General features: G+C 41.1%; 1 long non-coding RNA gene across 1 annotated transcript in view; it reads left to right on the top strand.

Moving 5' to 3' along the window:
• The window catches only part of LOC116472904 (uncharacterized), a 43,561-nt gene extending 29,235 nt beyond the window's left edge, over positions 1–14,326 (top strand). Inside the window, exon 4 of the long non-coding RNA XR_004249201.2 lies at positions 13,419–14,326. This is a non-coding gene — a long non-coding RNA (uncharacterized LOC116472904). The remainder of the gene's footprint in view (positions 1–13,418) is intronic.
• Positions 14,327–22,729: the final 8,403 nt, after the last annotated feature.

The raw sequence follows: 22,729 nt of genomic DNA, 5'->3' as shown, positions 1-22,729 counted from the left end.
TACCACCTTACTCCTGCAAGAATGGCCATAATCAAAAAATCAAAAAACAGTAGTTGTTGGCGTGGATGCAGTGATCAGGGAACACTTCTACACTGCTGGTGGGAATGTAAACTAGTAAAGCCATTATGGAAAACAGTGTGGAAATTTCTTATGAATAAATTTAAGTTCTTAAATAAAACTTAAGAAGTAAAAGTAGAACTACCATTTGATCCAGCAATCCCACTACTGGGTCTCTACCCAGAAGAAAATAAGTCATTATTCAAAAAAGATACTTGCAAACACATGTTTATGGCAGCACAATTCACAGTTGCAAAATTGTGGAACCAACCCAAATGCCCATCAGTCAATGAGTGGATAAAGAAACTGTGGTATATATATACAATGGAATACTACTCAGCCATAAAAAGGAATGAATTAACAGCACTTGCAGTGACCTGGGTGAGATTAGAGACTATTATTCTAAGTAAAGTAACTCAAGAATGGAAAACCAAACATTGTTCTCACTGATATGTGGGAGCTAAGCTATGAGGATGCAAAGACATAAGAATGATACAATGGACTTTGGGGACTTGAAGGGAAGAGTGGGAGACAGGCGAGGGATAAAATATGGTGCAGTGTTTACTGCTTGGGTAATGGGTGCACCAAAATCTCACAAATCACACTAAAGAACTTACTCATGTAACCAAATATCCACTATACCCCAATAATTTATGGGAAAATAAAATAAAATAATAAAAAATAAAGTGTACCAGAGGTCATCTGCTTCTGGTTTTTAAAAAAATTGAGCTCAAAGTACATATCTATAGATGTACCCTGAACTGGAAACATTAATTTACAACTATTCCATAGCACGACTCAAGTTTCTTAAGATACACTTAACTCACTGAAATGAGGCCTCGATGTAAACTGTTCTTCAGATGTCTGGAAACAACCACAGCAATGATGATTTGTGTCTAGCCAATTTGCTGTTAGGGTTCCTGTTTCCTAACATCCATAGATTCCAGGGTCCAGGGCCCATGTCCAACATATGGAGGACTTCTGGCACTCAGTCACCTTACTTTTTCCTGTTCTGTGTGTTGAATTCCTAGGCAAACAGAGCAGCCAACCATCTGCAATGTGAACCTGATCACTTGCTTTTCTTTTTCTCTTCCCACTCTGCTGTATACGTGCTGTACATTTTCAGGATGCTGATTTCCCAGTCAGCCAGAGGACGACCTAGATCCATATATGCTCATCTTTCCCCCATTCCAGAGACAACCTTCCTCTCCAAATTAGAAAATGAGCTGTGCATACTACTCTCTGCCACGAGCTCTGAAGTTCAGAGGCCCACAGCCCCTAACTAGAATTCTATCAAAGGGAAACAGAACTGCCCATCCACTAGCATCTGGTTGACATTCTTCCTTTACCTAGCCATGGCTATCTACTAATTCGTACCTCAAGGAAGAACATCTGGCATACATAAAAAAAACCTTTTCAAATCATTTTATTGTTTTCCTTCTTATTAGAGAAATTTATTAGAAACCCAGTATACTTTTCTGATTACAATACAATTACTCTCTCACTGTACAACTACAATAGTATAGCAATAGAGTGTTGGGACTCTAAGTCAGGCTTAGGTCTGAGGAAATCTAACAAACTTTAATAATTTTATTTTTACAGGAAACCATATTTTGGTTTTCAAATAGCCAAATGTATGCAAGCTTTTGAAACATAATGACAGATATTATGATTTAAACTTTCTAACATACATGTATATATACACATACTTATGGATGAAGCCTGAATGGAAACATGGAAAAAGGAAAACTGTCAATGTGCAAAGTGGTGAAAAAATGTTTTCCTTAATAATGTTATTATATTAATGTATGCAATTAAAAATTACCTTAGCAAGAGATAACTGTGAAAAAATTGTCGTCTCCTCCCTAAAGGCCGCCCTTCTTCATAATCATGATATGCTTTCCTATGTTCTCATAACATCTTATATACAAATCTTCATATAATAGTCACATTGGAGCATAATGTATAGTTATTTGCCTATTTTTCCAATTAACTGTAATTTATTTACGGACGGGGATTATCTCTTGTTAGTGTCTGTACACTATACTAGTTCAGTAACACAGTGGCATGCAGTAGGTATTTGGCAAATTGTTGAATGAATGAAAAATGAATGAGTAGGTAAATTTCTTCATGTGGTATAGTGGAAGTAACACATTCATACACTCAGCCGGTTAGGATACAAATACATGAATGTCATCTACAAAACTTGAAAACTTTGGTCAAAGCAGAAAATAACGTTTTTTGAAGTAGGAATGTACAAATAATTTCTAAGTACATCTGGAGGAAGTGTGAACAAGAGATTTGGGGTTTTGTTCCTTTGGCATATTCCCTGACTTTGGGCCTCAGATGTTTTCACTTCCTCAAATTTTTGTTTTTGTTTTTGTTTTTGTTTTTTTCTCAGCTTTTCCTGATAAAACTATTTCCTTTCTCCAAGGTTTTAAAGGTTTTGACCTGAACATGTATTACCCGAACCATGAGGACTCTGATGGAAGAGTTATCAATGATGACGACTTGGGTGGAAATGGTCTAGAGATTCAGGCAGATATGGCTGCATCACCATCCTATAAGGGAGGAGATAAGACTCCTAGAGGGAAAAAATGTAGGGTAATAGGGTTTGGGACTGAAGAATGGACCACTGGAAATGTCCATGGTAAAAAGATCTTAATTAAGCAAATGAAATATTATGAACAGGGCAACGTGAATCAGTTAGTTCAGTATTTCCTAAACCTGCTTGATAACAAGGGTCACCAGGAGGTGATTACTGGTTAACAATACAGATTTCCACTCTTCTTTCAGATCAAAATTGTCAGCACGGAGGCCTGGAAATCAGTACGTTTAACACATAGTTTCTGGTGATTCGTATAAGCAAGCAAGTTTAGAAAATTTAAATTCATTCATTTTAATTTCTTGATGTCCAGTTTAGAAGGTAAAGTCCACAAATCCTCACACCCATATACCCACATCTACATCTGTGCCTATAGAGCCTGCCTGCCTGCCTGCCTTCCTTCCTTCCTTCCTTCCTTCCTTCCTTCCTTCCTTCCTTCCTTCCTTCCTCCCTCCCTCCCTCCCTCCCTCCCTCTCTTCCAGCATATTCACTAAATGTGAATGTCTATGATGGGAATAAGATTGCTCATCATTGTGGAGGGAGTTAAAGGAAATAACAAAATGCAGTCCCAAACTATACAGGCTACTACTTGATGCAGTTTACAAATTTGCAAACTTTCACTGCTGATTTGAGTATTTTACCTAACTGCATAATCAGGCATGGTGTGTGTGTGTGTGTGTGTGTGTGTGTGTGTGTGTGTGTGTGTGTGTTGTGTGTGTGTGTGTGTGTGTGTGTGTGTGTGTGTGTGTGTGTGTGTTGTTTTGTTTGCTTGCTTTTTAAACCCTGCTGTAGTTTGGATATGGTTCGTTTGTCCCTATCAAATCATGTTGAAATTTGATTCCCAAAGTGGTAGTGTTGAGATGTGGGGCCTAGTGGGAGGAGCTTATGTCATGGGGTAGACCCCTTGGGAATGGCTTGGTTCTTGTATTAGTCAGTTCTTATGCTGCTAATAAAGATATACCCAAGGCCGGGTGTGGTGGCTCATGCCTGTAATCCCAACATTTTGGGAGGCTAAGGCGGGTGGATCACCTGAGGTCTGGAGTTCGAGACCAGCTTGACCAACATGGAGAAACCCAATCTCTACTAAAAATACAAAAAATTAGCCAAGTGTGGTGGCACATGCCTGTAATCCTAGCTACTCAGGAGGCCAAGGCAGGAAAACTGCTTGAACCTGGGAGGCAGAGGTTGAGGTGAACAGAGATCGTGTCATTGCACCACAGCCTGGACAACAAGAGTGAGACTCCATCTCAAAAAAAAAAAAAGAAAAAAAAAAAGACATACCTGAGACTGGGTAATTTATAAAGGAAAGAAGTTTAATTGGCTCACAGTTCCACATGGCTGGAGAGGCCTCAGAATCCTGGCAGAAGGTAAATGAGGAACAAAGTCAGGTCTTACATGGTGGCAGGCAAGAGGGCATGTGCAGGGGAACTTCTCCTTATAAAACTATCAGATCTCATGAGACTTATTCACTATCATGAGAACAGCATGGGAAAGACACACCCTCATGATTCAGTTGCCTCCCACCGGGTCCCTCCTATGAAGTGAGAATTATGGGAGCTACAATGCAAGATGAGATTTGGGTGGGGACACAGTCAAACCATATCTGTTCTGTTTTCAAGGAATTGAGTGAACTCTTGCTCTCCTGAGACTGGATTGGTTCTGGGGGGAATGGATTAGTTCCTGAGGGGCAGGGTTGTTATAAAGCCAGGACACCCCTTGGGTTTTGACCCTCTTTGCACGTGTCTACTTGCCCTTTGGTCTTCTCCACCATATTTTGATGCAGCACACAAGCCCTCACCAGAAGCTGAGCAGATGCCGGCACCTTGCTTCTTGTTCAGCCTGCAGAATGTGAGCTAAATAAATCTCTTTTAAAAAATAAATTACCCAGTCTCAGATATGCCTTTATAATAATACAAAACATACTAAGTCAAATAGCAATTGAATAATGTTGGATAATCAAGCTGAATCTTTAAATCTCTTTAAAAAGTCCCCAATTCTTTTCCACTTGGGAATTTTGAATCTGGAAAGTTTGAGTATTTTATATATGATCATGCCTTTTCTAAAAAAACTGTTTCTGCAAACTCCAACACTATTTTCACTCTGTGCATTCAGTGTGCTAAGGGAACATCTTGGGAATTTCTTGTTTGAATTAGCTATAACTTTAGCCTCTGCCGATATTCTGACCAGCACCCTTTTCATTTTTTGGCCCTTTTTTGATCCAATCAGTCTCTTACTTTTTGAAATTTAAGTTTCTGGGTTGCAAACAAGTAACTTGTATTTTCCAGGATGTTCACATGGTACTTGTAGCATCATGAGTAAATGAATACGTGCCTCTCCTTGCAATAGATTGAGAGAAAATAAATATAACACTACAAATGGAAGCCTGTAGTAAGGAAGTCTATTGAACTCGAATTGTGTGAGGCCTTCATGTGCCCCTGGATCCTCCCTCATTTATTTATTCTGAGGATAGAGCTAAGCACTAGCAGGTAGTAATACATAACAACTCTGATTTGTATTCAAAGGTTTGTGAATTTAGTATGAACTCCTCCACCAAATAGTAAGCTTCTTCAAGGGAAAGACCTGGCCTTACTCACTCCCCAATACTTGTCAACAGAGGGTGGCACATAGTAGGTATACATAAATATTTGTTGGACTTCAATTTGATTAAGGGATGCCTAGGAATAATTGTTTTCTCTGGGTATGAGCCAAAAATTGAGGTAATTGGTCCTTAGGTGAGTTATAATTTATTCTCTCTTTCCGCCCCTCCAATACATTTGTGAAAAGCAATAATAACAAGTCTTTGGTTAGCAAGTTTTTCATAGAATTAATCCAGTTTACCTCTTGTAAAGCTTTTGTCTCTCTCCATGCATCTTTTCCTAATATAGTAAATAATGCATTTCAGAGAGCGTTTTCTTGACCTGGTTTTACTATTAGTTAATTCTTTTAAAATGTCCCATTTTCATTATCAGAAATTGCTCATTTCTTGTTGGGAGCTGTGGTTTATTGAGGAGGGGGAGTTCCTTTACAGCTAGTAATACTTTGGAATCCCCAGGGATGGTCCATGACAAAAGAGATTAGAATTCTGAAGCAACACCCTTCAAACCACAAGTAGTCCGTCTATCATCTGAGTCATAGTCATCAACCAGGTCAGACTGAGCATAAAAACGGGGGAGAAAAGGAAGAAATCCTCATAAAAGTACATTGTACCTAGCAAAAAATTATTGTCATGGTTTAGAATTTTGAGAATCAACCCACTGAAACATTTTATACTTAAAATTCCAAAGAGATTGCCATATCAAGTCCCTACCATAAACTTTCCTGTATTATATTAAGTATTTTTGGGTTTATTTATTTTGTTGAACACCTATTCTTTAAGTTAGTTTATAACTTCCTTGGTGGGTATTTTTTTTTCTGAAGAAATGTTTCTAACATCTTAAGATTCATATTACTTAAGGTACTTTTTATAGGTATCTACATTCTAATGAAATACAAATAATTGAATTTATCTGAAAAAAACATAAGCCATCAAATCATTTTGTCAGAGCTGATCTATGTGGGTGATAGGTCTGAACAGGCTTATAGATCACAGCTATGCACCTTAATCATTGAAGGGCTCCTGGAAGGGGAATTTATGTTATTGTAGAGAGCAATAGAAGCCAGGGGACAATCAAACGAAAATCCTTTTCCTTTCATAAATAACTTAATAATTAGCATTTATGAGAATAGCTGAGTAATTCTGGCTATTAACCAAACCTTTTTTTATCCTGTTTTATGGCCCAGGCTTGGCTGACAAGTTACCTAACCATGAGTGTGTATATATATATATTTTTTTTTTTTCTGTTGTCACTACCACCTGTTTTAGACTTAGCTTTCTTTTTTTTTTTTTTTTTTTGGTGTTATCTTTTGCTCTCACAGGCAAAAAAAATCCTTAATTTGTAGGAAATACAATTTCTTACAAATAATAAATAAAATTCAGGTTCATGAGCCCTGAGTTTATATGCCAACTTTAGAGCTTTTTAGCAGTGAGATTTGGGCTACTTACTTAACAGACTCCCTCCCTCTGCTCCCCCTCCTCACAAAGTCATTCTTACATCTAAAATGCAGGTAATTAGACTGACCGCCTAGAGTTGTAATGGGCAGACGTGAAAACATAATGCTAAGTTTCCAGCATCATGGTAGATGAACAAATGGTGATGTCCTCCAGTAGAAAGTCAATGTGGCCTACAAGAAAGGGCAGGGGGGAGGGGAGGGGCTCCCAAGACCCACATTGAAGTCCTGGCTCTAGCACTTACTAGCTGCCCACGTTGGGAATTCTCCTAAACCTTCTCTGCATCTCAGTTTCTTCATTTGTAAAATGGGCAGAATATTCCTTAATCTACCTCTCTAAGTGGCTTAAAGGAAATAATTTTGCAAAACTGCCTTATAAAAATGATGAGATATTAAAATATTATTAACATGATGACAAAGTTTTTGGAGTTAACTTTTTTCCCTCTGGGGAATAGTATTTTTTCAATGATAGTTCAGTGGTTCCCTTTTGCTGAAGGTAGTGGCATTTCTCTTTTTTTTTTTCTGAATCACTCAGTTGGCACTTGTTATGAGCTATCTTGTAGGTTTTCTTTTTTTTTTTTGTCACCTCAACTCTGCTTTAATCTTTTCAAGAGTAAGGACCCAATTTTAAACCTTGTGGGCTGCATGCGCAGATCTCTTAGGAGTGGCTGAAGGGGAAATCCTCCCTAGGGCACCATACTTAGTGTGGGAAGGGCTAGGGTTGTGGAGTGGAGCAGAGATGGTCTTCAGAGAGAAGAGGAAAGAAAAACAGGAACTTTGATGACATGGAGAAATTCTGAGATGCAGGGGAATATTGAGGGGCTTCCATGGACTTGCTTTGATCTTAGTAAGAAAGAAGGCCAATAAGATGAGGGAAAGAGTGGAAGGGAGTTGGGATCTTAGGGGCTGTATATCAAAGTGTCATGTTAACAGAATAACTAGCATATAGCTGACATGAAAAAAGTTTCTTAACTTTGAGATGAGTAGAAAATATTATTTTGTTATTTCATTATTCATGTCATATAATATTAGCATAGGTAATAACATATATAATAATAGTAACAGCATGTATTAGGTACTTATGTCATATGTTTTGAACTTTATGCCTATCCTTTGATTTAATACTGAGAACAGCCTTACTAAGTAGATGCTATGATTATCTTTATTTTAAAGATGTGAAAACTGAAACTTTGGAAGGAAGTTCTGAAACACTATTGTGGGGCATAGAGTATCAAGTTTAGTAAGGAAAAGAAAAATGATTATAAGAGGGAATCGAGGGTCCAACTGAAGATGGGTGGCATGAGTTTAAGACAAAACTCTCAACGCAATTCCATGTTTACCTCAGCAATGTTCTGCAACTTGGAGCAGTTGGTTGAGCTGACTGAGACTTAGAATACAATGGTTAGGAAAACATCAACCTCTTTGCGCTCCACGTTGGACTTAATGACTATGAGTCATGTCATATAGAGGAGGCAAGTTTTTCAGTGGAGATAGGAACAACTGAAATATGTTCTTCAGCCTAGTAGAGACAAGTAATTGTCATTGGCCGGTGAGTGTTTCAGATACTTCAAAGCATGAGTTGTGCTTCACCCCGCCCTCTCTAGCTAAACTCCTTGGCTAATGGCCTGCACGATCTTAACTTCATTCTGGAAATACTGGTTAAGAGGATTTGGAACGGGCCATTTGGAGGCTGGTGAACCTGACAACCTACACAACCTACATTTGCACAGCCCAGTTATTTTCTGACTAGTGGGTCAGAAAGAGAGGGCAGAAGAGGAGAGAGAAATCTTCACCAAACAAACAGCTGGGCCATCTGGGTGGAGTTGCTTAAGGCAGTCACAAAAAAATGATCACATCATTTACCTCTCATTTAACAAGGGCAGGGCAGGGATACTAGCTGTGAGACACTTCTGCTCCGGGAAAGGTAGGAGCATTTGTACAATCTTTCCAGTATAGAGGAAGGGGGACATGGGAGTAGAAGTTGGATTGTTGAGTCATGAAGCAAATAGGTATCTTTTTATTCTAATTAACTTGAGAAAGAAAGAATTTGGTATTATATCAACCCAGCACTTAAACTTTTTGCCTTCATTGTATAAAAGCTGTTTGTGAAAATTGTGCCACTGTGACTTATTTTTTGATCCGGATAATGGAGCATTCTCCAAAGGGAGCAGATGGAATGACGAGGAGGTTCAGAATAGTGTAAATCATCAGGAAAGAGGGTGGCCCTGTTGGCCTGGGGGTGAGGGGAGAGGCTCTGACAAAGGTGCTCAGTCCCCAGCCAGGCTGCATGTGGTTCTTGTCTACCTGGGTCCACCTGAAAAGACACTACCAGATTGATTTGGGATGTATCCTGGGCAGTGAGACTTTTGAAAGTGAATTGGTTGATTCTAATGCACAATCCAGTTGAGAACCACTGTTTAGGGAGCAGGGTGGCTGAATCATGAAATAAAAAGAGGCTTTTTATGGGAAAGGCTCTCTATCTCTCTTCTTTAGCACCAGGAAAGGAACTAGTATTAGTGATAGGAAGTGATGGGGAAGCCAGTGGGGGCTCAAAGGAAAGAAGGCTTTGATGGTTGGTACTGAAATGGAAATGGCGTGGTAAGTGGAGGAGCCCCTGATGCCGGAGATGATCAAGGAGAAGGTGGACAACCATTGACTGGGAAGGCTGGACTAGCCCAGTGATGGCTAGATAGTGTCAGGAGGACTGAAAGCAACCTCAAGTCCCTTCCCCTTCACTCAGGGCAGCTCGGTTTTCTCTCTTTTTCTGTATTGGGTTGGGTTTCCCCATAAAGATTTCCTTTGAAGAAAGAGTCTGCTCAAAAAAACTTTTAAAACCACATAACTAGGTGACCTTTATGGCTGTTACCAATCTGAAGTTCTGTAGTATTAAATCTTCTTTGATGTTTTCTAAGAAACCAGGCTACTGATTGATCCATTCTTCCACAGGCCAAGGGGGAAAGGAAGGAGAGCTTAGAAGGGTGGAAAGCATGAGTAGAAGAGGGGAGACTTCTCTTAGCTGAGGGCCAGGGCAGGAGCCCTTAACCCTGTCTAGGCTTGGAACCACCTGGGAACTTTTCAGTAAGACCCTCTCCCAAACCAGTGATATCAGTCTCTGGGATGGTGCCCGGGCATGGGTATTCATGAAATGCAGCAGAGTTGAGAACCACTGGCTTAATAGATGGGCACTGAGGAGAACTCTTTTTATACATTGAGGCCAAACATGTTAGACAACCACCAACACGGCAGTTCTTAAACTTCAGGTGCATCAGAATCACCTAGACTTGTTCAGACAGATCGCTGGGCTCCACCCCCAGAGTTTCTTATTTAGTAGGCCTGTGATAAAGCCAAGAATTTGCATTTTTGACAAGTCCCAGGTGATGCTGACACTGCTGATCTGGGGAACCACACTTTGAGAACCACTGCTTTAACAATAGGAATTTACTTTTGACCTTAAAAACAACTCCCTAACATTGGCAAGTGATTGATAGTGTGCACCCTTGATGATATGATATGATGAGAATGGCACTTTGCCTCTGTGGTCTCCCTCCCATCAAATGCATTAACCCAGTCTAATCATGAGTAAAACATCCGACAAATCCCAATGGAAGGACATTCTACAACGTACCTGACCAGTAATCCTCAAATCTATCAAGGTCAGCAAAGCCAAGGAAAATCTGAGAAACTGCCACAGCTAAGAGGGGCCTAAGCAGACATGACTATTAAATGCAATGTGGTATCCTGGATGGAATCCTGGAATAGAAAAAGCACATTAGGGGCCGGGCGCGGTGACTTGTAATCCCAGCACTTTAGGAGGCCGAGGCAAGCAGATCATTTGCGGTAAGGAGTTGGAAACAAGCCTGGCCAAGATGGTGAAACCCCATCTCTGCTAAAAATACAAAAATCAGCTGGGTGTGTTGGCAGGTGCCTGTAATCCCAGCTACTTGGGAGGCTGAGGCAGAAGAATTGCTTAAACCCAGGAGGTGGAGGCTGCAGTGAGCCGAGATCGTGCCACTGCACTCCAGCCTGGGCAACAGAGTGAGACTCCATCTCAAAAAAGAAAAAAGAAAAAAGACATTAGGGAAAAACTGAGGAAATAATGTATCAATACTGATTGATTGGTTGTGACAAAAGTATCATATTAATGTAATATGTTAACAATAGGGGAAACTCAGTATTAGGTAGGGAGCTCTCTGTACCATTACTGCACTAATTACATTAATTCTGTAATTTTAAAACCATTCTAAGATAAGCAGTTTATTTGAAAAAAAAAAAAAAAAAAAAAAAAACAACTTCCTGACTGCTAAAATACACACCATTCCTGATTGTGGTTATGGAGGAGGTGTCTTCAAAAGCATCAAGGAAAACATATCAAATAATTGTATTTATTTGAATGAAGACTTATCTGGGTATAGGAGGTGAGTTACATAACATACCTTTATCTCTTTTTCTACGTGCTTGTGTGACTCAGATGTTTGTGTGACTTTGAAATAATTTTTAAGGGCTATACTTTATATATACATATAGCATATAGATATTATACATAATACAAATATAATATATGTATGTATATCAGCATACTTACAGCTAGTATGAAAGATAAGGTAGCTAGCTGATGCCTCTCAGTTTATTAGGATGCAGCCATGCAGTGGGAATACAATTTTAATTAGAAAAGGTACCTGTTGTAATGACTTAATTTTCTTGGTAGAAATTTTCAACCTTTTGATTAGGCCTATCTGGAAACCATCACAATGGTGGTCTTTCTCTCTCTTCTTTTGTTTTGCAGTTCCAAGAGAACCTGCTTCAGGTGGTCTAAATGAAATAGAGTCCAAGTCCTGTGCTTAGGTAGTATTTAGCTGCTGGTTTATAGTTATGGATGACCTTATTTCATTGGCTTCAAGAGTGCATTTCATAAAATTCCTCACTTAACCGATTCAAGTTCTTTTGTTTTGTTTTGTTTCGAGACGGAGTCTTGCTCTGTCGCCCAGGCTGGAGTGCAGTGGCATAATCTTGGTTCACTGTAAGCTCTGCCTCCCGGGTTCCCGCCATTTTCCTGCCTTAGCCTCCCGAGTAGCTGGGACTACAGGCACCCGCCACCATGACGGGCTAATTTTTTGTATTTTTAGTAGAGACAGGGTTTCACCATGTTAGCCAGGATGGTCTCCATCTCCTGTCCTTGTGATCCGCCCGCCTCGGGCTCCCAAAGTGCTGGGATTACAGGCGTGAGCCACCGTGCCCGGCCTGATTCAAGTTTGAATATATCCGTGGAGCACTGTGTGCTCACGGCGGGTGAGGGTAGAGGTGAGAAGACCCAACAACTCTCTGGATATCCACATGTGTTAACCAGCCAGGCGTTTACATTGTTTCCCTAACTTGGCTTTAGTTCGCCTCAGCCTTTTGAGTGTTGGTCACTGATCGTGGTTATGGAGGAGGTGTCTTCAAAAGCATCAAGGAAAAAATATCAAATATCAAAATTTGCCATGGTGCCCAGCATGGTTCAAGATCACAAGTGTCAAGCACATCTGGTAAGGAAGATAATAATAATTCAAGGGCAAATGAGTTGCCCCGTGGACAATGGATTACAGTATGCTACAATGGATTTGTTTGGACCATTTATCTTTTCTTTTGAATTGACCTAACTGTACATTTGTAGGAGATAAGCAGGAAATCAGAAGCACTCCTAGGGATTGGCACTGGTCTAAATGACAGCTCTAAGGAGAAGCTTAGATACCAGATTCATCTTCCATCCAGGCAGACGCTCCCCAGGGATAAAACTGCAAGGTTAAATGTGAAACTCAAAATTTGAAGCAAAAGGCTCTCCTCTTCTGCACTTCTTTTCTTCCTAAATTGAGCAGTAATACTAGAAACAGAGTCAACTGAACCTTAACAGCTCCTCTGGGGTACCAGGCATCATTCTAATGAACTCGTTTCATCCTCACAGAGGCACAGATAAGGTATGTAACTTGCCAAAGCTCACACTGCTTGGAGTAGAGTCAGGATTCTAATCTGGCTCGTCTGGCTCCAGAGCCCACGTTCTAAACCATTAGGCTCATTCTGCCTCTCTTGGAGAAGACACCAGAAGTCCCAATCTTGGCTAGCCTGGCTAGTCCCAGAGACCTCCACAGCTAAACAAGGTGTAGAAATAGAATGTCCCGTCACTCAGCTATACTTCTATCCTTCCCGCCTTCTACACAACTACCATTACCATTGCCACCAGCAACTGGTAAATATTGATGGAGCTTCTTTTCTTTGCCAGGCACCATAGATACAAAAATTAAAAAAAAAAAAAAAAGAGACTGTAATCTTGACCTCAGGAACTACAGAGGAGATAGACATCCAAACAAATATGCCAACAAAATCCCAAATGGGGTCTAGTAAGGGCCAAAAAAAAAAAAAAAAAAAGAGCTGGTGTAGCCAGATGGGCAGGGACTCGCCTTGCTTCAGGGACAAATTTGCAGTGGTGATGAATTCCTTTCATTCTTAGCTTTCCTCCTATTACTTCCCTGATTTATTTTACTTACAAATGACACGTCTAAATGGCAGAGACTTGAAGTTCTCTTGATGAGGTGCTGAGATGTTCAGAAGGGAGGTATCCTGTTTAACCAACAGATCATTTATAGATAAAGAGAGGCTCTAACTTAGCATACACTTCATCTATTTCCTTCCCCCAAGAAAGAAGGGATATTTACATCTTCTCCATTCCTTCTTCCAGGGCAGGAATCTTCTGTTCCATATGCAACATCTTCTGGCAGCCTTGTCCTTTTTCTGTCCTTGTCGACTACAATAACAAACAGCGGTTGCCGAGGCATTGCTGTTGACGTGTTACCTTTGAAACCTCCCTCCTGTTATGGAATAAGCCTCTTCTAGATCACGGGTCATTATCATCTAGTCTGACAAGCAGCCTTGTTGCCACGGAGACCCGAAGGGATCAGGTGTGGTATTTGCCTGCATCATCACCCCCTCCAGGGGAACAACAAGGACTCTTCTGTGCGTCATGCGTGGCTGTCCTGGGGCTGGCTGCCACCAGACTTTCCTGCAGGTAAAACCTAAACAAATGATCAGCTGCAGATAATATCAAGACCTCTGTTTGATATGTTAATAGTGACAGCCGTATTTCCACAATTAACAACGAGGTGGGAAGAAAACACTGTAGTCACCAGACTTGGGAGGAGAGGGTTTGTATTCACATAAACACAACCTCACGTCACTGCTTGTCACCACAAAGGGCTCTGTTCACTGTTTTGTTCTCAAAGATCATCCCTGTGCTCATCCTCTGATCTTCAATTTCTACATAACTTTCTCAGTTTATATGCCCTGTGGCAAGTGCAGCAAGCACTGTTTCCTGTTTCTAAACGTGTAGAAAATCATCCATACATCTTACAGTTGTCAGTTTTAACCAGATAACAGTGGCACTTTGTTGCTGCTTTTTTATCTTTAGCTTAGGTTAACAGGACCCTGGAAGTAAAGTTGTTGATTTATTCAATAGAGTATTCTCAATTAATTTGGCTAGATTTCTACATGATTCAAAATCCAAAAAAGTAGAAATGCATGCTTACATGTCTAAGGCCTGAAAAATCAGTGGTGACATCCCAAAATAAATGAAGATTTTAAAACAATAAATGATCTTTTTTTTTTTTTTTTGCTTCTGTGCTTGGGGAGAAGCAATGAAGGAAATATCAATGTTGCTTTAAGGAGTGAGGACCCCAAAAATAAGAATATATAATTATGGCAGATAGGGCATTGTTCAGAACTGATGGGGCTGGTGCACACACAAACATTTTAATAGTTGTAATACTTTGTGTACACTCTTGAGATGAAGTGATGACTTCATTAATTGTTGAATAATATTTATGCAATGCTACTATGTGCTAGCTATAGAACTAAGCTTAGTCTCTTAAGATCTTAACATTCTGAAACTATTAAAATGTATAATCACCATTTGTAAAAGTAAAATGTGCTAATCTAATAATTTGGAATGTACATTACAGTAAAAAAAAAGCAGGGGAACATCCTGTAAAATGTCACTCAGAGATAACCACCACTTACAGAGTGAAGTATATTCCTGCTTTTTGTGGATTGTGTGTGTGTATATATATGTTTAAGCAAAGCTAACAATATACTATTTTTATAATTGGCATTTACTTTTTACTTTTGCTTAACTTTATATCATAACCACTTTCCCACATCATTACAAACTCTTCATAAATAATCTTACTAATGGTTATGTAATATTTATCTTATTTGTGACAAATACTATCTTTTTTTTCATCAGTACACTGCATGGATAACAGATTTATTTTTTAAGTCAAAAATCTTTCTTGGCTACACTAACCAATGTTTTTTGTTTTTGTTTTGTTTGGTTTTGAGACAGAGTCTCCCTGTGTCGCCCAGGCTGGAGTGCAGTGATGTGACCTCGGCTCACTGCAACCTCCGCCTCCTGGGATGAAGCGATTCTTCTGCCTCAGCCTCGCAAGTAGCTGGGATTACAGGCATGTGTCACCACGCCTGGCTAATTTTTGTATTTTTAGTAGAGACGGGGTTTCACCATGTTGATCAGGCTGGTCTCAAACTCCTGACCTCAAGTGATCCGCCCGCCGCAGCCTCCCAGAGTGCTGGGATTATAGGTGTGAACCACCACGCCTGGCCACTAACCAATGTTCTTTAGAAAAGTGAACCTCATTCATGTTTGGGGATGTCACTCCTGTTCTCTTGGAGATACAAGCCCACACACACAACAACCCTTGGAGCCTGACAGACCCAGACCATAGATGTGTGTCCAACACAATGACCATTCCTCATTCCCTTGTGGATCCTCCTGATGGGCCAGGCCTTCATGTCTTTACTGATGAATTCAAGACACAGCACTTTGGATTCAGTGTCCCTCAACACCGCCACATAGCCATCCTCCCATGTGGGAAGCCTGTGCTTCCTGGTGATGGGTCACTCCCTAACTCCATTATGAGCACCTAATAAGTGTCAAACACTGAGCTAGAACAGAAGCCAAACACAAGGCAAATAAAATTCTTTTTTTTCTTTTTTTTTTTTTTTTTGAGAGAGAGTCTCGGTCTGTCACCCAGGCTAGAGTGCAGTGGTACAATCTTGGCTCACTACTACAACCTCCCCCTGCCAGGCTCAAGAAATCCTCTCACATCAGCCTCCCAAGTAGCTGGGACCACAGATGTGCACCACCACGCCCAACTAAATTTTTGTATTTTTGGTAGAGACAGGATTTCACCATATTGGCCAGGCTGGTCTCGAACTCCTGGCCTCAGGTGATCCTCGGCCTCCCAAAGTGCTGGGATTACAGGTGTGAGCCACCCCGCCCATCTGCAAGGCAGATATAATTCTTACCCTTGCAGAACTTACAGTCTTAGAGGAGATAAGCATTTAATCAAGTAATTATGACATTTGCTACAGGAGTGCATAGCAGAGGGGACTTAACCAGAGGAGGTGACATTTAAACTAAAAACATGAAAAACCTGTGAAATTAATCAGAAGAGGAGGAAAGCAACTCCACTATGTTTCCTGCTAGGTCTCATCTTCCCAACAGATGCCTGGGCTCTCTTCATCGCCACTTTGAAATACGAGGACACTCTTAATTTAGGTCAATTTTTTTTTCTCCTGGACTTGCAATACGTTGTTCCCTTTTTCTGGAACACATGATACTTTCTTGAAACAGCAAGATTCTTTTACTCCCATTGTTTCTGCTTCTTGAAGTATTAATCAGAATATTTCATCTGCCATCCCCTTCTTCTGGTTACTTTCACACAGTTTTCACGAGTTAGTTTAAATGTCTCCCCCTCTGGTTAGGTGCTTCTGCTATGCATTCCTGTAGCAAGTGTAATAATTACTTAATTAAATGTATATCTCCTCCCAGCCTGCAGTTCCTCCCAGTATTGGAAGGATAAGAATCATATCTGGTTTGTGTTTGGCGTCTGTTCTAGCTCATTGTTTGACACATATTAGGTGCTCAAAAAATATTGAAATGAATAGTAGGCATTTAGGGTGCTTCCGTTTTTTTTTTTAAATAAGCAATGATGAAATGAACATCTTTTATGCATGATGTCCATATTTTGGAATTTTTAAAATTACTTTCTGACGACAAGTTCTTGGAAGTAGAATTACTAGGTCAAAGGATACAAACACTCAGAGTCCTCTTGGGAAACAGTACATTGCTTTCCAGAAAGTTTTATACTCCTACAAGCAGTTTATGAGATTTCCTGTTTCATTGTGCTCTTATCAACATGATTAGGCAAAGAAATTATTTTTGCTAACTTGATAGTAAGAAAAATTACTGCTGTTTCAATTTTGCCTTTGTTAAGTAACAAGATGAACATTTTCCATCTGTTTTTATTTATTTATTTTTGCTCTATTGTGAGTTGTCTCATGTCCTTTGCCCATTTCTATTCTGAAATCTTCATGTTTTTCGAATCAATTTTTATAAGCTCTATGTTTCAGAAGATATTAGATGATTATCTCTTATTTTTTACCGTAGATTTTTCTATGTAGATGTTTGTATTTTAGTCTGTGCCCTTATTTTTTTTATTTTTATTTTTTTTTGAGACGGAGTCTCGCCCTGTCACCCAGGCTGGAGTGCAGTGGCGCAATCTCGGCTCACTGCAAGCTCCGCCTCCCAGGTTCACGCCATTCTCCTGCCTCAGCCTCTCCGAGTAGCTGGGACTACAGGCACCCGCCACCACGCCCGGCTAATTTTTTGTATTTTTAGTAGAGACGGGGTTTCACCGTGGTCTCGATCTCCTGACCTCCTGATCCGCCCGCCTCGGCCTCCCAAAGTTCTGGGATTACAAGCGTAAGCCACCGCACCCGTGTGCCCTTTGTGCCCTTCTTAATGTTCAGAAGTTTACCATTTTTCTGTGGTCAGGTCTGTTACCATTTCCCATGGGATTTCTTACATGACAAACTCACAGTGCTCTTCACCCGCAGTGATTAAATAAATATTCAGCTATTTTTTTGGCATGTATACAGTCTGATTTGTTTGCCTGTGTGTGTGTGTGGTGTGTGTGTGTGTGTGTGCATGTGCATGCACTTATGTATGTGCATTCATGTGCACATGTACTTGAGTCTCATCCACTGATAATTTAATTTGTCATTTGGCAGGAGGGGAGGGTTTTCTTTTGCTAAAAGGACTGACCAATTGTCTCACCATGATTTGTAGATTTTTTATTTCCCAATGATCTCAGGTGTCTCTTTTCACTAACTTAAAAATCAATATTATAAGAGCATAGGTATGTCTTCCTGGAGTGGTTCTGGTCGTTTTTCACCATCTAGGTTTTAGGGAGAGACTTTGAGAAGGCACAGTACCTTCTTCTGCTTCCGTTCTTCTCCCCACTCATCCCCCTGGCTCTGGGTGCCTCTGTTGAGCAGCAACTTCACTGAAGTTGAACTCTGAGCATCTAAGGAAAGCTTGAGATCTGAAACAGTAAAGCCACAGGGCATTTGCATGAAAGCCCACCAGGCTAATTTGGCCATGTTTCTAAGTGTGTCTTTCTGGCATTATGAGAGCACAGCTTTAGTTTGTCTGGCATTGGACCTTTTTAAAAAACGTGTAGCCTGTGAATAGATGACTGCTAAAAAGTAAGTGCTATGGCAAGAGACAGATTATCTAGTGTTCCTAGATAACCATTTGAATGTTCAGGAGACCCAAGTCTCTATGGTGATAGTTTCTTCTTTTACACAACATCGCAGAGTTGTACAAAAGGGGGAATGCCAGTCTTAAGACAAAAGCCAACCAAGTGTTTCCTTCACAGGAAGCCACTAGCCACGTACTCAGAACAGTGAGGGGAAGAGACATCTTTATATTAAGTTAATTTGCTCTTGCTTGCTTTCTTGTTCACCTTCTTGCTCACCAGCTTTTGAGTCAGTTACAATATTATAGTTCTTGCAAGTTGGTCCCTGAGAAAATCAGAGTCACAGAATTTAAATTCTCAAGTTGTAAAGCATTGTCAATACTAATTTGATGCATTTTCCATAAATCAATATTGAAATAGAAACAGGTGATTATTTGTATATTTCAAGAAGCCGAAAATAATGGGAGTAAAAGAACCTTGCTGCTTCAGGAAAGTAGCATAATTTATGTCAGAGTGCTACAGGATTGAAATGGAGGCCGGGCGCAGTGGTTCACGCCTGTAATCCCAGCACTTTGGGAGGCAGAGGCGGGTGAATCACGAGGTCAGGAGATCGAGACCATCCTGGCTAACACGGTGAAACCCTGTCTCTACTAAAAATACAAAAAATTAGTCGGGCGTAGTGGCGGGCGAGCTCCTGTAGTCCCAGCTACTCTGGAGGCTGAGGCAGGAGAATGGCGTGAACCCGGGAGGCGGAGCTTGCAGTGAGCCGAGATTGCGCCACTGCACTCCAGCCTGGGCAACAGTGCCAGACTCCGTCTCAAAAAAAAAAAAAAAAAGTAAACATTTTAATTGCCATGCCCTGCCCCCAAAATGTGGATACGTATTTTCCAAAACTGATGAATTCAACCTTTATCCAGAACTCAAATATAACGTCCCTCCCCAAGCCAAATCTTATACAAATGTAATTAATATTCTTTTTTGTTTTTTATTTTTCAAATTTTTATTTATTTATTTATTTATTATTATTTTTTTTTGAGATGGAGTCTCCCTCTGTCTCCCAGGCTGGAGTGCAGTAGCGTGATCTCAGCTCACTGCAAGCTCCGTCTCCCGGGTTCACACCATTCTCCTGCCTCAGCCTCCGGAGTAGCTGGGACTACAGGCCCCCGCCACCATGCCTGGCTAATTTTTTTGTAGTTTTTAGTAGAGACGGGGTTTCACCGTGTTAGCCAGGATGATCTCGACCTCCTGACCTCCTGATCCGCCCGCCTCGGCCTCCCAAAGTGCTGGGATTACAGGCGTGAGCCACCGCGCCTGGCCTAAAATTCTTTTTTTTAAAAAATCTATAGAAATGTTTGCCTCTGGGTGTATGTTAAGGGAAAGGGGTTATGTTACAGGTATTTAGAATGTCCTAAGGTGTTGCAGGTTTATTAGCAAGTAATAGATAACAAGTAGCAGAGAGACCCCCACCTTAAAGAACATAGAGCCTCATCTCCAGCTCTACTCACCCAGTCCCCATCTCCCTTACCTGCTCTTCTTTTCCTTTTCCCCACCGTACTTATCCTCCTCTAACATGCTATTATTTCACTTGTTCTGCTTATTGTCTATTTTCTGTCTCTTTCTCCCTGAGGACAGGGATTCTTACCTGTTTTATGCACTAACGTATTGTGAGTGCCCAATACCATGTCTGGCACATGATGAGGCACTCTGTCAATCTTTGTTGAGCACAATTTAATCAACTCTCTTCCCTGAAAAGAGCAGGGTTTTGATGAGGTGGGGAGTCATTCTGCTTAATGGTGTCATGCAGGACCTAGCTCTTTATAACTCTATTTTTTCTTTCTTTTTTTTTTGATGTTGGCTCTATCCTAAGTCAGGCTCCTTCTGTGATTCCTAGATGACTCTTGCTCCTTATTCAAATACACCAAGAGGAACAGAGGGACTTCATCTTGTATTCCGAAGCAGAGATCCTGAGACTCATGCTGAACAAATGGGCTTAGATCACAGTCACAGTGGCCGGGGTTGATAGAATGTGCTGATGGCTTAGCCCAGGCCACGTGTTCCTTTCTTGCCACTCAGATGGAATTAGCCTCTCAGGTGTCGTGCGGATCCCCAAACAGAAATCGAGGGGCTGCTGGAGAGGGAAGCATGGAGGATGGATGTCCATACTATTCGACAAGCAAGAACAGGTTAATCAGTTAACAGTTTACCATTACAGGCTGGGCGCAGTGGCTCACACCTGTAATCCCAGCACTTTGGGAGGCTGAGGCAGGTGGATCACCTGAGGTCTGGAGTTCGAGACCAGCTGACCAACATGGTGAAACCCCATCTGTACTAAAAATAAAAATACTAGCTGAGCGTGGTGGTGGGTGCCTGTAATCCCAGCTACTTGGGAGGCTGAGGTAGGAGAATCACTTGAACCCGGGAGGCAGAAGTTGCAGTGAGCCAAGATCACACCATTGCACACCAGCCTGGGCAAAAAGAGCAAAACTCCTCAAAAAAAAAAAAAAAAAAGGAAAAGTTTACCATTACAAGCAAACAGAATTTGGAAAATCCCCTCCCCATTTTACCTAGTTCATGTGACTAGAGATGAGGTTAGACTCAGTTTAGGAGGCTAGACTGAGTTAATATTCTTTGTGGGACACATTTGAGATTTCCTAAGAGTGGGAGGAATCTCCTAAGAGAATTCGGGAGAGAGCAACCAACCAAGATGCTGACCTGAAGAATCAAGAGATTGTTGCCTCTTCACTTTTCCTGTGGATATAACTTACCAGTTTACTTGCTGAGCACACCAGACACTGCTTCTTCTTCATCTCCAGGGATTTATTGTCCCAGTTAGGCAGCCACGTAGAGAGGCTGAGAGTTGCAGCCTGTGGCCAGGAACACAGGCACTTCCCCAAGCTGCTGCTGCCAAAGTGGAAATTGTCCCTTAGAGAGGCCCACTATGATACTGTGATAACTGGTTCCTCTCCATGCCCTTCCCCATCCCTGTATTACTAACTCAGTGCTCATCCCCAGTGGAATACTGTTTAATTTGGCCATCTGTCATTCTATAATGCAGGGAATGGGTTGCTACCGGTAGGTCCTGGGAAGTGGTGCAGTTTCCTGGGTTATGCATGAAGTTGGCCTGTCTGCCAGAGAGGGTAATTCCATCCCCAAGATCTTAGGCTCCTTTCTTCTTCTCAGCATAAAGGAAGCACTCTCGTTTTCTAATACCTCAGCCTAAGAAAGTGATAGAAGTGATCATTATTTTCATGACCACAGCTGGCTCCTCACAACAGTATTGTTCCTTTGGAGCAGTATTAATTAATCAGCCATGACACCCTCTGAGGGTGAAATATGACCACCTATCCATGCATGCTGTAAGCCCTGCCTGCTTTACCAACTCCATTTCTCTCCCATTTCCCACGCCTTTTTTCTTTCCATTTCAGTCACACTGGTCTTTAAGTTGCTAAAATAATCCAAAGTCTTTTCTTCCTTACGGTCTCAAACTGCCCGGATTCAAATTCCGCCTTCACCACTTAGTAGCTGTGTGACAAGGACAAGTTACTTAACCCTTCTGTGCTTCATCTTATACCTCTGTTAAGGAGGATTAACAGTAACTCCTACATAGGGTTGTGTTAGGATTAAAGAATATAACATATGCAAAGTTCTTAGAATGTTACTGGTTCATAGAAATGTCTCAAAATATTAACTCCTCCTCCTCCTCTTTGTACCACCCCCATCCTCCCCAACAAATCTCTTCTAAAAACCCCTCCCCTCCCTTTTCCAATTCTGGTTTCTAATATGTCCCTATTAATAGTTATTATAGAAACTGTCATGACCTTGGAGACCTTTTCTGACCCTCTGATCGAAAGTAGCGCCTTTGTTATTTTCTCTCACACCTCTCTGCCTGTTTCCTTCACAGCACTTAGCTCAATTTGTGGTTGTGTATTTATTTGCTTTTATTTCTTGGTCATCATCTTTCTCCATGACTAGGCTGAAAATTTCATGGTCAGAGTCCTTGGCTGTTTCACTCATCCCTGTGCACATTGTATGCATCGACACAGAGCAGGCAATCAGTACATATTTAGGAATGAAAGCCTACCTCCTCTGAGCAGGCCTCTCAGCAGCCTACAAAGGGAAACTGAAATTCTAAATTCGAACTCTGTAATATGCTGGAGCAGAAGCCACATTGCTGGGCATCAGTGCTGGGTGTCCTCATTGTGGCTGGCATGAGGGGGTGGGGGAAGGAAGCACTCCTCCTACTTAAAAGAGAATGCCGTGTCACTTGGACATCTGCAGCTTTCTTGAGCCTCAGCTGTGGAAGTACATGGAAGGGGCAAACAAGAGACACTGCTAGCCAGCCAGTGGCCAGAAGAAGCCATGGGCCAGCTTAGAGGAGGGATGTTATTCGGCAGTACCTGGGAGACACCTTGTAGGGACCTCAAGAAATATTTGA

This window comes from Hylobates moloch, unplaced genomic scaffold (assembly GCF_009828535.3).
Source record: "Hylobates moloch isolate HMO894 unplaced genomic scaffold, HMol_V3 SCAFFOLD_2, whole genome shotgun sequence".
Taxonomy (NCBI): Eukaryota; Metazoa; Chordata; class Mammalia; order Primates; family Hylobatidae; genus Hylobates; species Hylobates moloch.
This window is presented reverse-complemented; position numbering and strand designations above follow the sequence as displayed.